The 15,764-nt window shown below is 39.5% G+C and overlaps 1 pseudogene; it reads left to right on the forward strand.

Moving 5' to 3' along the window:
• Positions 1-7,024: 7,024 nt before the first annotated feature.
• LOC129776062 (uncharacterized) lies at positions 7,025-13,875 on the forward strand (annotated as a pseudogene).
• Positions 13,876-15,764: the final 1,889 nt, after the last annotated feature.

Consider the following 15,764-nt stretch of genomic DNA (forward strand, 5'->3'; position numbering starts at 1 on the left):
CCCCTATGTTTCATACAGCTTACGAGCCCGGATTCTGGTTACTGTTTGTTGTTTCAGACTTCGGATGGATTGTCCACTTGTCATCTCAGAGTTCATTCCTTCTACAGAGGCCAAATTCAAAACAACTGATCATGAGATAATTTTTGTTTACATTGAGAATGAACAGGATGACCGTGATGGAAATAGAATAAAAATTAAAAACTGGAATAGATATTCCAAAGGAGCCATGTCTCAGCTTGTTTCGACAAGCCTGGATTTTGCAGCAATGACGGTATATCTGAATGATAAACCAGCTGTTCTGACTGATATTCTGAGAGAGTGTACCAAAAATTAGTGGTTGAAAAATATATTGAATTAAAAAATTCAAACAGCTTGTACTCTTTTGATCTGCTGCGTTTGAAACGCAAAAGAGATAAAAAGTACAGAAAGTTTATAAGGTCTAATTTAGAAAATGATTGGAATAGGTACACCATTGCACGGAATACACTCTGTCCAACTTCTATAGGAGCAGGTGATGATCTTGCTGATTTTGTGTCATTGTAAACAAACAATGCTTCAATTTATATTCTTGTGTGTGAGTATTGGTGACTACCATATACTGAATGATTTTTATATGCGTGTGCAAGCGCTGAGCGTAAACAAATGTTTTTTGTATTTTTCAAGTGTCAAGTTTGTATAAGACCAGTTACTTTTTCCGTTGTTTTGATAAATAAATCTGGAAAATGCCAAAGGGAAAAGTGTTCACGGAGAGAGAAGAAAGACAAATCGATGCATTTCACCAAGAAAATATTGGTATCAGAGAAATTGCTCGTCGGATTGGACGATCCCATCAATTATTTGGCGAATCCTCAAGGATATGGAAAGAAGGAGAGAGCTCCACGAAAATGAAGCTCTCCGACCGGGATATACGTTAAAAATACGATATACTTAAAACCTCAAAATCGCTTATGCAAATAAATCAATATTTGAATTTAAATATTACTTTGGTGACAATTAGTCAAGTATTGGTAAAAAGTCCTCACATAAAGAGGGTTAAAAAGGTTAAAGCTCCTAATCATACACCATCTCACATCGGAAGACGTCTGAGCATTGCCAAAGCTCACATGAACCGATAGTGGGGTATGGTATGTTATGACAAAGAATATATTTCCAAAAGAATGCATTTTGCTATATACCATAGCGTAAAGTTCTTCAATGTATAGGTAATCTTCAGAAAATTTCAATTTGGATTGTCCTGATGGTTTCAACTGGTACTGGCGTGATTGGAACAGTATTTTTCAACCAGGAATTTTGGTGGAGGCTCGTGCATAGATTCTGTGCAACTGGCCAAGCTTAAGATAGCTTTCACATCATTCAAGGATTACATACATGTTCTGGAATCCTCTCCTACCGTTCGTCACAAAAAATCACGTTCCAGCAAAACAATGATACTATGCATACCAACAAGGAAACTAAGCAATGGATTAAGGACCAAAAACTTAATTCCGGTTCGCTCTCCAGACTTGAATCCTGTTGAAAATCTTAGGAGGATTCTTGTACGCAGAATCTACACTGAGGGAAAGTGATACGCCACGATAGAAGAGCTCAAAGTCGCAACTTCGAAAACATGGAAAAATATCGTGAAATCTGTTCAGCTAAATTTGGTTGCCAATTATTGGCATGTAAAGCAGCCGATCATTTTGGATTTTTCATCGATAATACTTATGAATTTTGAAATGGTCTTATAGAAACTGAACAGCTGAAATTATCATATTTAAACACAATAAATAAACAAACAACACTTTTGAACGAAATTGACGTTACATATACTTTATTCTAGACATTCTACAATGTATGAATGTAATAGGAGCACCGGTAAGTTTTTTCTTTTTTGACGTAGGACTACGTCTTTCATTTCTATACTGGGGTGTAAGTTCAAAATTTCGAAAACGAAAGCGTTACGCCCGAGAACGAGAATTTGAACGCTAATAGCTCCTAAACAACTGAACGAAATGGTATTATAAACACCTCATTCGAAAGATAAAATGTCTACGCGTGATATGCTTGTTATTTTTTGATCCAAAAACTTGTTTCAATAGCCCTAAAGTTGCTTTCAAAATAGGCTATTGAAATCACACCAATCGGTATATAAGCAAGTGCCGCTCAGAAATCCGCTCAGTTATGATTGCGCAACGATTGAGGTACGATCGTTGGAATGGATGGATGTTTCCCTAACACAGACCATGGAGCCAAGGGAAATCGGCATTGCAAAATAGATGCAAGCAGCGGGTACTTTTGTACTGGTTTGCGTTTCTGGAAATCGGAATGTTTCCCTAACACAGACTTCAAAACCATGGAGCCTGTGGAAATCGGCATAGCAAATTAGATGCAAGCAGCGGAAACGTTTGTATTCGTTTGCGTTTTTGCAAATTGGAATGTTTCCCTAACTTCAAAACCATGGAGCAAGGTCAAATTGGTATAGCAAATTAGATCCAAGCAGCGAGTACCTTTATACTCATTCGCGTTTTTGCAAATTGGAGTGTTTCCCTAACACAGATTTCAAAAACATGAAGCCTGGGGAAATTGGCATTGCAAAATAGATGCAAACTACGGGTGCTTTTATACTCGCTCGCATTTTTGCAAACCGGAATGTGTTTTCCCAATACAGATTCAGAAACCAAAAAGTTGGGAAAATCGGCATTGCAGATACATTCAAGTCGGCAATACTTTTATACCCCTATGCATTTTTACACGCCGGAATTCGTTTTGATAACACGGTCTATAAAAGAGGGTACAAATGCAACGCTTCGGCTCGATTATTCAAGACTGCATTGGAAGATATCTCGTCATGTCGCCAGCTCACTGAACTTCTACGCAGACCGTTTAATGATTAGGCAAAATGTTGATAACTATTTGATGCGATAACTACTACCATAATGCATTAATTGACTTCAATTGGGATTTGTTTGCAATTGAATTCGTAAATAGTTTCATTCATTCACTAGTTTAATCAATAAGTTAATCAATGCACACAAAAGATAGCTCTGCGCAGCGGCGATATCATACCCAATGAGGAACATCCGAGGTGGGATTACTGCTAATTGAAGAAATACAATTGATTTTCAAGCCAACGGCAGTCCTACGTTAACCTTGCGGTTATATCATAGGTATAACCCATCCATAGTTTTTTTTTTCAAAAATTGAAGCTTTATTCTGCAAAAAATGGTTACAAGCTTAATATTCAAAGTATTGCCCATCGCTAGTCACAACTTTTTCCCATCTTTCTGGCAATTCACGGTTCATTTTGCGGAAATAATCGGCCGGTTTGTCGGTTAACCACTAATCGATCCAATTTTTGACTTCATCAAAATTGGAAAAGTGCTGTTCAACCAGGCCATGTTGCATCGATCGAGAAAGGTTGTAATCGGATGGAGCAATGCCTGGAGAATACGGTGAGTGGGATAGGACCTTCCATTTCAGCGTTTCCAAGTATGTTTTGACTGGTTTCGCGACATGCGGCCGAGCATTGTCGTGATGCAAAATAACTTTATCGTGTCTTTGCTCGTATTGTGGCCGTTTTTCCTTCAGTGCACGGCTCAAACGCATCAATTGTCGTCGGTAGAGGTCCCCCGTAATGGTTTCATTCGGTTTCAGCAGCTCATAGCACACCACATCCAGCTGGTCCCACCAAAAAGACAGCCTCCTAACCTTCTGGCCGTGAATATTCCGCGCGGCCGTCGATGTTGATACATGGCCGGGGTATTCATACGTTGCCCGACGTTTAGGATTGTCGTAATGGACCCATTTTTCATCGCCAGTAACGATTCGATGCAAAAAACCTATTATTTTATGCCGTTGGAGCTGTTGTTCGCACGTGAAAAAACGGCGTTCGACCTCTCGTGGCTTCAATTCATACGGTACCCAATGTCCTATCTTTCGGATCATTCCCATTGCTTTTAAACGATCGGATATGGTTTGCTGAGCTACTCCAAGTGTATCTGGAAGTTCTTGTCGCAATTGTGACAGATCTTGATCGAGTAAAGCCTCCAATTCTTCATCTTCAAACTTTTTTGATGGTCCGAAACGTTCTCCGTCTTCCAAGTCAAAATTACCACTTTTAAACCGTGCAAATCACGTCTGACACGTTCGCTCAGTTGGAGCATAATCACCATAAACTTCCACTGAAATGCGATGACTTTCCGTAGCTTTTTTCTTCATATTGATGTAATGAAGTAACACTCCCTGCAAAAACACTCTCGTTTGTACGAAATTCGAGATATTCGAAGTGGCAAAAAACTATGTTATTTACGCTTTAACTTTTTGACATATACTGAAAAAGACGCACAATGACAGTAGCTTTCCAACGAATGTCTGGAAATTTGATTCACTGGAATAATTATCAAGTTGCGTCATCTGTTGTAAAACCGAAGAAACTTACCGGTATACCCGGAGATGCCTACCTTCCTGATTTTCCAAGATTTCCCAGACTTTTTGGTTCCCTGACATCCTGACAAACACTCAACTATGCCCGATTTTTCAGAAAAGATCCTGATTTTTGTACTTTTTACTTTATCAGAATGAAAATTATCCGCAAATAATACATTGGGATCCCTGTGAAAGTTTTCCTAGTTCGAAATTAGAACATGTAGCTCTCCGGTCTGCACATGTATAATTTTTACATGAAATTAAATTCTCCTTATACAAAGCTGTAGCTAACTTTTTCATCAATATGAACGAACGAACATCAAATTTGAAAAAAATATTCAACAATTAATCCACTGTTGATATGATTTCCTTACTTGATGAGTTAAGATTCATTCCAAGGAATGGAGGATGAATTAAAAGAAGAGATTTCTCTGCAATTCACTGTAGTGATGCTCTATGGTACTGGGAAAAAAATATTTAAAGATCCTGCAAAATTCCCTCAATGGCAAAAGCTTCTACTCTATGGCCGACATAAAAATGCCTTGAACAATTTTTGATGAGAAAACAACATGTTCTGAGAGGACCGAATTCTTAAACTTCGTGAAAGATGGCGAGAGATTGTAGAACAAAATAAAAAATATAGAATGTAGAATAAAATTGAATACAATGAATAAATTGAATGTAGAATAAAATTTAGTAAATGTAAGTCTGCCATAAAAATGATGCTTTTGTTTTCCCAACAATCGGCACGAACTTTCCGGACAACCCAATATGAGCTATACTGATTTCTTCCTGATTTTTGTTTTCGTTCTTCCTGATTTATGAAAATTACAGTGGGCAACTCTAGGTACACCTAATATCTTGTTGAAATTCTAACTGTTTGTGTTGCAACGCATCAGGGTGGTCTTATAGAAGTTGGACAGAGTGTATATTAGGTTGGGGAAAAAGTAATCCATTATTTTCGGGTGGAATTCAAAATTATTTTTATATGCTTTGGATTGTCCGATTTGGGTCAAATATATACTGTTTTGTTGTAAAATTTGTGACCATTCTAAAGGTAGCTTCACAATGTCTCTATCATAAAGGTCTTGATTCTTATTGACGAATAACTCTAGCAATAGATTTTTACAATCGTCTCTCGATCCCAATTTCTTATCACTAGGAAATTTTGTAATCGCTTGGCACCACATTCCGGACTATATGGAGGATGCATTAAAACAGCCCAATTAAGCTCTCGGAATTGTGTGGCCTTGCGTTGTCCTGATGGAACACAACGCCTTTTCTTTTGGCCAATTCAGGACGTTTCTGGTCAATCGCTAGCTCCAAACGGTCCATTTGTTGACAGCAAAGATCTTAATTTAGTGTATTGCACTTTAAAAAATGAAAATAAAAAATTAAACAAAAAATTAAAACAAATTTTAAAAAATAAAAAAAATAAAACGCACGTATTTTACTGTTTCAGTATCGGCACCATAAACACAATTCACAATTTCAGCGGCATGGCTTGAATTTTCGTATTTGTAAAAGAAAAAGTGTAAAATGTACCGAATTTTCTTTTTGTTGACCTGCATTGTTAACACCCTGTAACTCACAACTGAATGGAATAAACAAAAAACGGCAAAATAATTTTGTTTAGTGTGAAATGTCACATTTTCAACGAGCCTAAATTTGAAATTGTATGATCGATATCACGCGAGATACTGAACGCTAAAGCCAGCTACCGAGAAAATGATGGATAACTTTTTCCCGACCTAATATATTTACAGGCCTTGAAAAAGACTAGAAGTGAAAATACACAGGGGAAATCGATGAACACAAGATAATAGCAAAGAACTATAGAAACTATTGAAAAAATATAAATTCTAAAAATAGTATTCTGCGATCCATGGTTTTCGAAGCGTCAGAAGAGCAGTCAGACCAAACTATTGCCGATAAATCCGATCCAATTCCTTGCAAACGATACACATTTAACGAGATTGCAGTGCTCACAAAACAAGGTACTGCGATTGGTTTTAAGATGTAGTAGATACACTTCCTCTAGCTTGATGTTGGACGCGCTACAGTGGCTATATGTGAAGTAGAGAACCTATTGCTTGACAATGGTGTTCATCTTTAAAATATTAAATGGTATGCTGCCTCAATATTTGTGTGATCGAATTGAAAGAGGAAGTGATATTCATAGCAGAGATGCTAAATTTCAGAAGAACATGCTGAAACCGAAAATGTTTTGTTTTTCAGTGCAAAATATCCCCGCAACCATTATTTACTTATTTTTGTCTTTGTGCCCGCGACGATTCGACAGCTTCATTATCATGCTTGCTTTGATTTGTTTTACTGTTCGGCGACACGTCCGTCAGTTCATTCCCGAGTTCACTGAATGTTGGAATGATGGTTCAATCCTTCAAAAATCAAAAACCATTTTTCGAGCAATTGGCCATTCAATTTCTTGAGTTTGGTAAGTATAAAAAACAAGTAATTGTGATCAACAAAGCAACGAATTGATAAACATTTTCGAATGATTTTTTTTTGTAATATATATCATTGATTTTTACAGATATTACAATTTCATTGACAACTACTACGATGCATTTAAACCATTGTACATATGTACGAAAAAAAAATGCAAGAACAACATGTCTTATTGCAGGACTCTTACATTGCCTGGCTCATTGCTATGAATTAAGTTAGAAAAATTAAAGAAAATTTATTTGTACCGGATTTATTAAATTCGCTGAAGACTAGGTTGGCAGCTCTACGTAAGTCTAGAGCTTTTAAAATGGCGCTATATCTTGATCCACGCATGAATTATCATGGGTCTTCATTTTTTTCACCTGAAGAGAAAGTGAAATACAGGTAAAAACTTTGTTTTAAACATATTTCTTATAAACTTATAAACTATAAATTATATTATTTCTTATAAACTCCCGAATCCTAAGCACTTCCTTTCCATATATGCTTCATCAATTTCATATCGCTACAGAGATACATTAATGAAACATGGCAGCGGATTCACCAACTACAATCGACATCATCATCCTCCATCATGTCAAACGAGTCTTTTTCAGTATCCGAAGGTATCGATTTTTTTTTTTATCCAAAATATATATTTTTATTAAGGCTCATATGGCGTTAGCCTCACGGGGCCGGGAGTTCAATACTTTGACAATTTTTCTTATTATCTATGTTAGTAATATGTAACCGATTACTCGCGGTTGGCTCGAGGTTAGTATTACAAGTGTTTTCGTAATTGTGATGTTGCTGTCTCCAATGCTCTGTACCTGTGCCCGACACGGGATACTTCCTTTTGGGATGCAGCTGACCATTAATCAGCAACGCCCCCTAGTCTGTACCCCATATCTAGCGTGGTGCGTCTTCTCGACTCGAGGAATCCAGGATAGAATGGTCACTAGCCGGCGCAATCATCAGTTCGTGTAGAGTTGTCATGAGCGGTACAACCTTTGGCTCTTGTTGAATGATCAGTGGACTGCACAACCTTTGGCCCGTGCATCTGTAAAGAGTGTGTGTATGTATTGCCGCGACTAAGTAAAAGTTTATCGATCGGATAGGAGGGATATGAAACAGGGACACAACGAAGGAAACATCATTAAACGTTGACATCGGCGTTTCTGAGGAACAGGTATAGATGAAGCAGAAGATCAGGATCACGGCTACCTAAGATATCCCGGACGGGGATATCCGATTGTCTGCCTTTTGCTCTCAGTGCTCTAGAGAGCTGAGAGCGAGCAGCATGGAACCGGATACACGACCAGACAACATGCTCGATGTCGTGGTAGCCATCGCCCCAATCACAAAGATTGTTTGCTGCGAGCCCAATGCGATAGAGATGCGCGTTTAGGTTGTAGTGATTGGACATAAGCCGAGATATCACGCGAATGAAATCACGACCTACATTCAATCCCTTAAACCAAGCTTTCGTCGAAACCTTAGGAATAATCGTGTGTAACCAGCGACCGAACTCATCTTCACTCCACATGCGCTGCCAACTAACGAGTGTGTCCTGACGAGGAATGTGAAAAAATTCATTATAGGCAATTTGCCTTTCAAAAAGTGTGCCTTCTGAAGCGCCCACCTTAGCTAGCGAGTCCGCTTTCTCATTCCCCGGAATCGAGCAATGAGAGGGAACCCATGCTAAGGTAATCTTGAATAATTTTTCGACCAAAACACTCAATAGATGTCTTATTCTTGTTAGGAAATAAGATGAGCGTTTATCAACTTTCATTGAACGAATTGCCTCTATTGAGCTGAGACTGTCTGAAAAAATAAATGGTCGATGGGCAGTGTTTCAATGATCCCTAGTGCGTAGTATATCGCACCCAGTTCAGCGACATACACGGAACAAGGATCTTTGAGTTTGAAAGAGGCACTGGAATTTTCATTGAAGATGCCGAAGCCAGTGGACCCGTTTATGAATGAACCGTCAGTAAAGAACATTTTATCAGATCTAACTTTCCCATATTCTGCCGAAAATATCGGCGGAATAGAATCGGAGCGTAGATGATCTGGGATTCCATGGATTTTTTGTCGCATGGACAGATCAAAATTGACAGAGGAATTGCAAAAGTATGGGAAGCAAACTTGGTTGGAGATGCCCGGTGAAGGGTGCACTTCATGGGTAAGGAAATCATGGTACAAAGACATAAAACTTGACTGAGGAGTCAGTTGGAGTAGATTTTCGAAGTTATCAATCACCAATGGATTCATGATCTTGCAACGGATGAGAAATCTGTAGGATAATTCTGTGAATCGAAGAGTAAGCGGGGGTACTCCTGCCAAGACTTCGAGACTCATCGTATGTGTCGAATGCAAACACCCCATTGCTATACGCAAGCAACGATATTGTATTCTCTCCAGCTTGAGAATATGAATCCTGGCAGCTGATCGGAAGCAAAAACTGCCATATTCTAACACTGATAATATCGTTGTTTTGTACAACTGAATGAGGTCTCCTGGACGGGCGCCCCACCATGTTCCGGTTATTGTTTGGAGAAAATTGATTCTTTGCTGGCATTTCTGTTCCCCAGGTACATTTAGAGTCAAAATATACTCCAAGGTATTTGAAAAACATCGAGTGCCTGATCGCTTTACCGGATAGGTGAAGCTGGAATTGGGCGGGTTCGTGCTTCCTAGAAAAAACGACCATTTCGGTTTTCTCCGAAGAGAATTCGATACCCAGCTTGAGAGCCCACGTGAACAGGTTGTTCAGGGTATCTTGCAAGGATTATTGCAGAACGGCGAGATTAGTACCGGTGATGGAAATAACTCCATCGTCTGCAAGTTGTCTCAGCGTGCAGTTTCTAGTTAGACAATCATCCATATCATTGACGTAAAAACTATACAAGAGGGGGCTTAGGCAGGAGCCTTGTGGTAGGCCCATAAAACTGTATCGAGAAGATTTCAAGCTGCCATGATTGAAAAACATGTGCTTTTCTGACAGTAAATTGTACAGGAAATTATTCAGAATTGGCGAAAGTCCACGATTATGAAGTTTCTCTGAGAGAATTTCTATGGAAACTGAATCAAATGCCCCTTTGATATCGAGAAAAACGGAAGCCATTTGTTCTTTACGAGCAAATCGTTCGTCCCTTTACCTCAGCGGAAGCCAAACTGCGTATTTGACAGCAAATTGTTCGCTTCAACCCACTTGTCCAAACGAAGTAGAATCATTTTCTCTAACAATTTACGAATACAGGATAACATTGCAATCGGTCTATACGAGTTGTGATCGCAAGCCGGCTTGTTGGGTTTTCGTATGGCTATCACTCTCACTTGTCTCCAGTCATGCGGGACAATATTCAGCTCCAGAAACTTGTTGAACAAGTTCAGCAAACGCTGTTTCACCAAGTCGGGAAGATTCTTCAACAAGTTGAATTTAATCTTGTCCGACCCCGGAGCTGAATTGTTACATGAGAGTAGGGGAATTGAGAATTCTACCATCGAAAAATTCTCATAATCGCATTGGAGCGGAATGTCGCGTACGACGTTTTGTGCAGGAACGGAATCGGGACAAACCCTTCTTGCAAATTTGAAAATCCAACGGTCAGAGTATTCCTCACTTTCATTTGTATGGTTCCAGCCACGCATTCTCCTAGCCGTATTCCAAAGAGTGCTCATAGCTGTCTCCCTTGACAAACCATTGACGAATTTCCGCCAATATCCACGCTTTTTTGCTTTAATCAGACCTTTTAGTTTGGCTTCTAGAGCTTGGTACTTTCGAAACCATTCCACTAATCCAGTTTTCCTGAATTTTTTGAAAGCGGATGATTTTTCAAGGTAGACCTTTGAACACTCCTTGTCCCACCAAAGTGATGGAGGACGACGTCGGAAAGTGGTAGCAGGAACACGTTTCTTTTGAGCTTGAAGTGCGCTTTCGTAAATCAAACTCGATATAAAGTTATACTCTTCGAGTGGAGGAAGTTCATGCATTGAAACAAGTGCTTCAGATATTGTTTCTGCAAATTTTCTCCAGTCAATATTTTTCGTGAGGTCATACGCAATATCGACTGACTCACGAGAACCTGATTCATTGGCGATCGATAAAATTATTGGCAGGTGATCACTACCGTGGGGATCTTGGATTACCTTCCACGTGCAATCCAGGGATAACGAAGAAGAGCAAAGTGATATGTCTAGCATACTTGCCCGTGCAGGAGGGTTGGCTATCCTAGTTGCTTCCCCTGTATTTAAAACTGTCATGTTGAAGTTGTCGCACAGATCATAAATCAATGTGGCACGGCTGTCATCGTAGTGTGACCCCCATGCTGTTCCATGGGAGTTGAGGTCACCTAAGATTAGCCGCGGCTCCGCCAATGCCTCGATGATATCAAAAAACTGATGGCGGCCGACCATGGTTCTTGGAGGAATATATATCGTGGCAATGCAGAAGTCTTTGCCATTGATTTGTGTCTGGCAAGCGACAACTTCAATGCCTGTCATCGATGGGAGAGTGACTCTATAGAAGGAGTGACATTTTTTGATCCCCAATAGTACGCCACCAAACGAGTCATTTCGATCGAGGCGAATAATGTTGAAATCGTGGAAATTCAGCTCGTCGGCTGAAGAAAGCCATGTTCCACAGAGGGAAAATACATCACAGTTAGAACTATGAACTAAAAATTTAAATTGATCTAGTTTAGGGATGATGCTTCTGCAATTCCACTGTATTACAGTGGTCAAATCCTTGACCTCTTGCATTGAATTATCGAGGGAAATGAACGCTGCTAAAAAACCACATTTTTCTTTCAAAAATGTTTTCACAATCGGAAGCAAACATAATACTATGCTTTTAAGAGGGTCATTTATATTTAAAGCATTTAAAATGTTGTCCACCAGGTCAGAAATCGCAAGCAAACCAGATTGTGGCTGTTGCCTCGACCGCGAAAATGGAACAGACGGGGTGGGTGCTGCTCCGGGAAGTGCTGAGGACCCCTGGTGCGTAGAGAACCGCTTAAACCAGGAGGTACTTGCTTCGGTCTATTCTCAGCACGTTCAATTCGAGTTTTCATTCCAACTTGGGAAGTTTCGGTCGTCTTTCTGGGGAGTGATGGAAAAGAAGTAATTTTTCTTTTCCTGACGGCACCCTGCGATGTACCGGAACTTCCTGCATTGGGAGTGTCAGCAACAGGCTCGTCGTTCTGCAGAATGGAGTAGGGATTGTCCTGATTCGTTGGTACGGAATTCTTAAGCATTTCTGCATAAGTCCGCTTGGAACGTTCCTTTAAGGAACGCTTGATTTTCTCCCCTCGTTGTTTGTACACCGGGCATTGGATAAGATCATGAGGGGTCCCGCCGCAATGAAGACACTTGTGCTCTTTCGCGCAAGGATTCTCATCATGGCTGTCTCCACAATCTGCGCAACGTTTTTTATTGCAACTATAGGCGGCCGTGTGACCGAGTTGCATACATTTGTTGCATTTCAATACCCGGGGTACAAACAACCGAACAGGTAAACGAAGTGCACCTATTGCAACGTAGTTTGGAAGGGCGGAACCCTCAAAAGTCACACGAAAAGAGTTTGTCCGATTGAGAACCCTTTTGTCATTTTTTTGTGACACAGATTTCAGTCGATCGCATGCAAGAATCTTCACAGTTTTTAGTGAAGAGTTCTTGAAGCGACCGACACCATCGATAATCTCTTTTCGAGTCAAACCCTTTTCGGTTATTACGCCGTCTATTTCGACGTTGCAACAGGGCACGTATACGCGATACTCAATCGCAAAGAGGTCGCAGCGCGTGATTTCGTTCGCTTGGGTCCTGCTTGAGACGACAACTCGTAGTTTGTCTGGCCCCATCCGTGTAATCGCGGTAACTGCAGAAAACTTCTGAGTAAGCTCCTTCGAGATACGAATGACATTGAGAGGTTTAGATTTTCGTCTAAAGTATACAATGAATGGGCCTTTGGAGCCTTCATGGTATTCTTTTGGACGAAAATCCTGTTTTTCGTCAATGTCCTCATCTTCGGAACTTCCAACTTCATATACAGAAGTTTCTTCCTCAACTTCTGCTTCATCTTCCTGCTCTTCAGGAGGAGGATCGGTATCGGAAATATTCAATGGCGTCGATGGGGGATCCTTCCCGCCCTCAGCCATATAAAAAAAATCGGTCAACTGTTCGATATGAACAGAATATAATGATTCAAAATAAATAAATGAGTGAAAAAAAAAATTTTTTTATAAGGTTATGATTTATTTTATGTCAAATAAAATGCTAAAATGAAAAAAAGTTCCAATAAAAATTCAACGGTATATAAGAAATAATGATCACCCCTAATGCCAACGTTTGCCGATTTGGTTAACACAAAGTTGAACAATGGTGTATATCGTGCACAGAAGGAAGAAGGAATGATAGGGAAACAAAAGAAAAATAAATTTCTACTTGCCGCGGCTGTGTGGCGTGTGTGATGAATGTGTCTGATTTGGATCCTCAGCGCGCACCACTTTAAATTTCGCTACACTCGCAAGCGCAACCGATGAAAAAGCACACTATTATTCGATGTGAAAAAAAACACCTTTGTTGGATCGATTAATAACTTGTCCGATCTGCTTGCGAGTTGTCGAACCAACGAAAAAAAAGGTATCGATGATTTTGACGAATATCTTACCGAGATGTTCGGTGGATCTGTGGACACGGAAAATAGACCTTCTCAGACAACATTTTTACAACAACTTCAGTCGCTGGATTTAGAACCACGTCACAGTCACAGTTTGGGATCACTGGGTGAGCCGTAAGACAACGCATCCAGAGTTATATGCAGTAGCCATGGTTGTGTTGTCTACTCCATCAAACCAAGTCTCCGTAGAGAGAGCCTTCAGTGTACTTGGTCTAGTACTATCCAACCGTCGAACACAACTTGCAGAGAACACCTTGACAAACATCTCGTTGGTCAAGTTGAACAAAACGTTGCTCCCACAAGCTATTTGAAAGCTATTTAAAAAAAAATTAAAGAAGGATTGATTTAGGCAGATGACCAAAAATCAAATGATACTTGTCGTCTTATTTTGTTACATTAAATCTACATAAAAAAAATGAGTTTTATTCTCACAACTATACGAACGCACGTATACACATCTGATGCGGTATCATTTGCATAATATTATAATTGCCATACAAATGAAACACAAAATTTCTGCATTACTCGAGAATTAATCAAGCAAATGAAACGGAATTCGGCATGTGGAGGTTTTAGAGTGCAATAAATGTTTCCACGGTGGTTAGACACTCCACCCCCTTCACCCCCTCTGCATGACTCGAAAACTAATCAAGAAAATACCAAATTTGGCAAGCGAAGGTTTTAGGGGACACAAAACATTTCTATGGCGAATAGACACTCATCCCGTTTCTCTGAGAGGGGAGGGGGTCTGCCATACAGATGAAGCATACATTTCCGCACAATTCAAGAACTAATCAAGCAAACGGAACTAAATTTGGCATGTGGAGGTTTTAGGGTGCAATAAATGTTTCTATGGTGGTTAGACACTCCACCGCCTCTCTAAGGGGTGCTGCCATACAAATGAAACACAAATTTCTATATAACTCGAGAACTAATCAATCCAACGAAACCAAATTTGGCATGTGGAGGTTTTAGGATGTAATAAATGTTCCTATGGTGGTTCTACACTCCTCCCCCTCTAAGGGCTGTCATACAAATGAAAACCAAATTTTTGCATAACTCGAAAACTAATCAAGCAAAAGGAGCCAAATTTGGCATGTGAAGATTTTAGGGGGCACGAACCGTTTCTAAGATGAAAAGACACTCCTCCTCCCTCTCTAAGGGGAGAAGAAGGAAGGGGTCTGTCTCCATTCTATCATATTTTCTGTATCAAACATTTATTCCATGTAACGGAGAAACATGTTATTTGCCAGTTAAAATAATCTGATATTATAATGATGAATTTTGGTAGAAGTACTAGGAATTTTTTAGTGAAAGGTAAATTCAATAAATGGACTCATGAACTTGCGCTTAGTACTAAAACGTAAATGTTTGAAGGTATTGATAACAAAAAACAAATTTTGGACGGAACGAAGTTTGCCGGTTCAGCTAGTTAAAAATAAGATGGTTTGTTATCGGATATTTTACGATATGTGACTATTTTCTAGTCGAATTCCTGACTATTTCCATTTTATACAATAAATATTTTTTGGAGCGTGTACCGATACTGATATTGTGCAAATTATGTTGATGCGGACTGAATAGAAAAGGCAACAAAAACAATCTAGGGCACAACGTGTTAGTGATTTCTGAATTGATGAATCATATTTTTCACCTAATTTTCAGAGTTTTTGCATATCCACGATTTTTGTTATCCGCGGTGGCCTTGTCACTCAATTCCGTGGGAAATCGGAGTTCTACGGTTTAGCGTAAAGTGCCTAGAAATGCATCTAAAGTAAGATATGGTGGCGTCCAATTTGGTGCAAGTCAAGTCAGACTGCCCGAAAGAGTTTCGCTTGATATATTTCAGGTTATTCCGTGATAAGTTTCCAATCCCATCAAAACCAGTGATTTTATTCCCGTTTTCACAGTTACGGCAAGCCATAGGACTACGTTTTACTAGCTAGTGAAACGTCATGGATAATAATGAGTTTTCAGGCGAAATGAACACCTTTCAAATAGAAATTATGAATGAAAATTATCATTTCCGTATCAAATTAATGTTCAATGTGTATGGAAAACTTTGTTTCCTTCATGTGGGTGACATAATCTCTTACAAAATGAAAACTCTTATATTATAATGAAAAATTTTAGTGGAAAACTAATTTCTTATCCAGATGTCGACACCGTACTGTTGTCATCGCGGATACACTTCATTTCGTTTTCACCGTGAAGTGGAAACGGAAATAAAGCC

Source organism: Toxorhynchites rutilus, chromosome 3 (genome assembly GCF_029784135.1).
Source record: "Toxorhynchites rutilus septentrionalis strain SRP chromosome 3, ASM2978413v1, whole genome shotgun sequence".
In the NCBI taxonomy this organism is placed as follows: domain Eukaryota; kingdom Metazoa; phylum Arthropoda; class Insecta; order Diptera; family Culicidae; genus Toxorhynchites; species Toxorhynchites rutilus.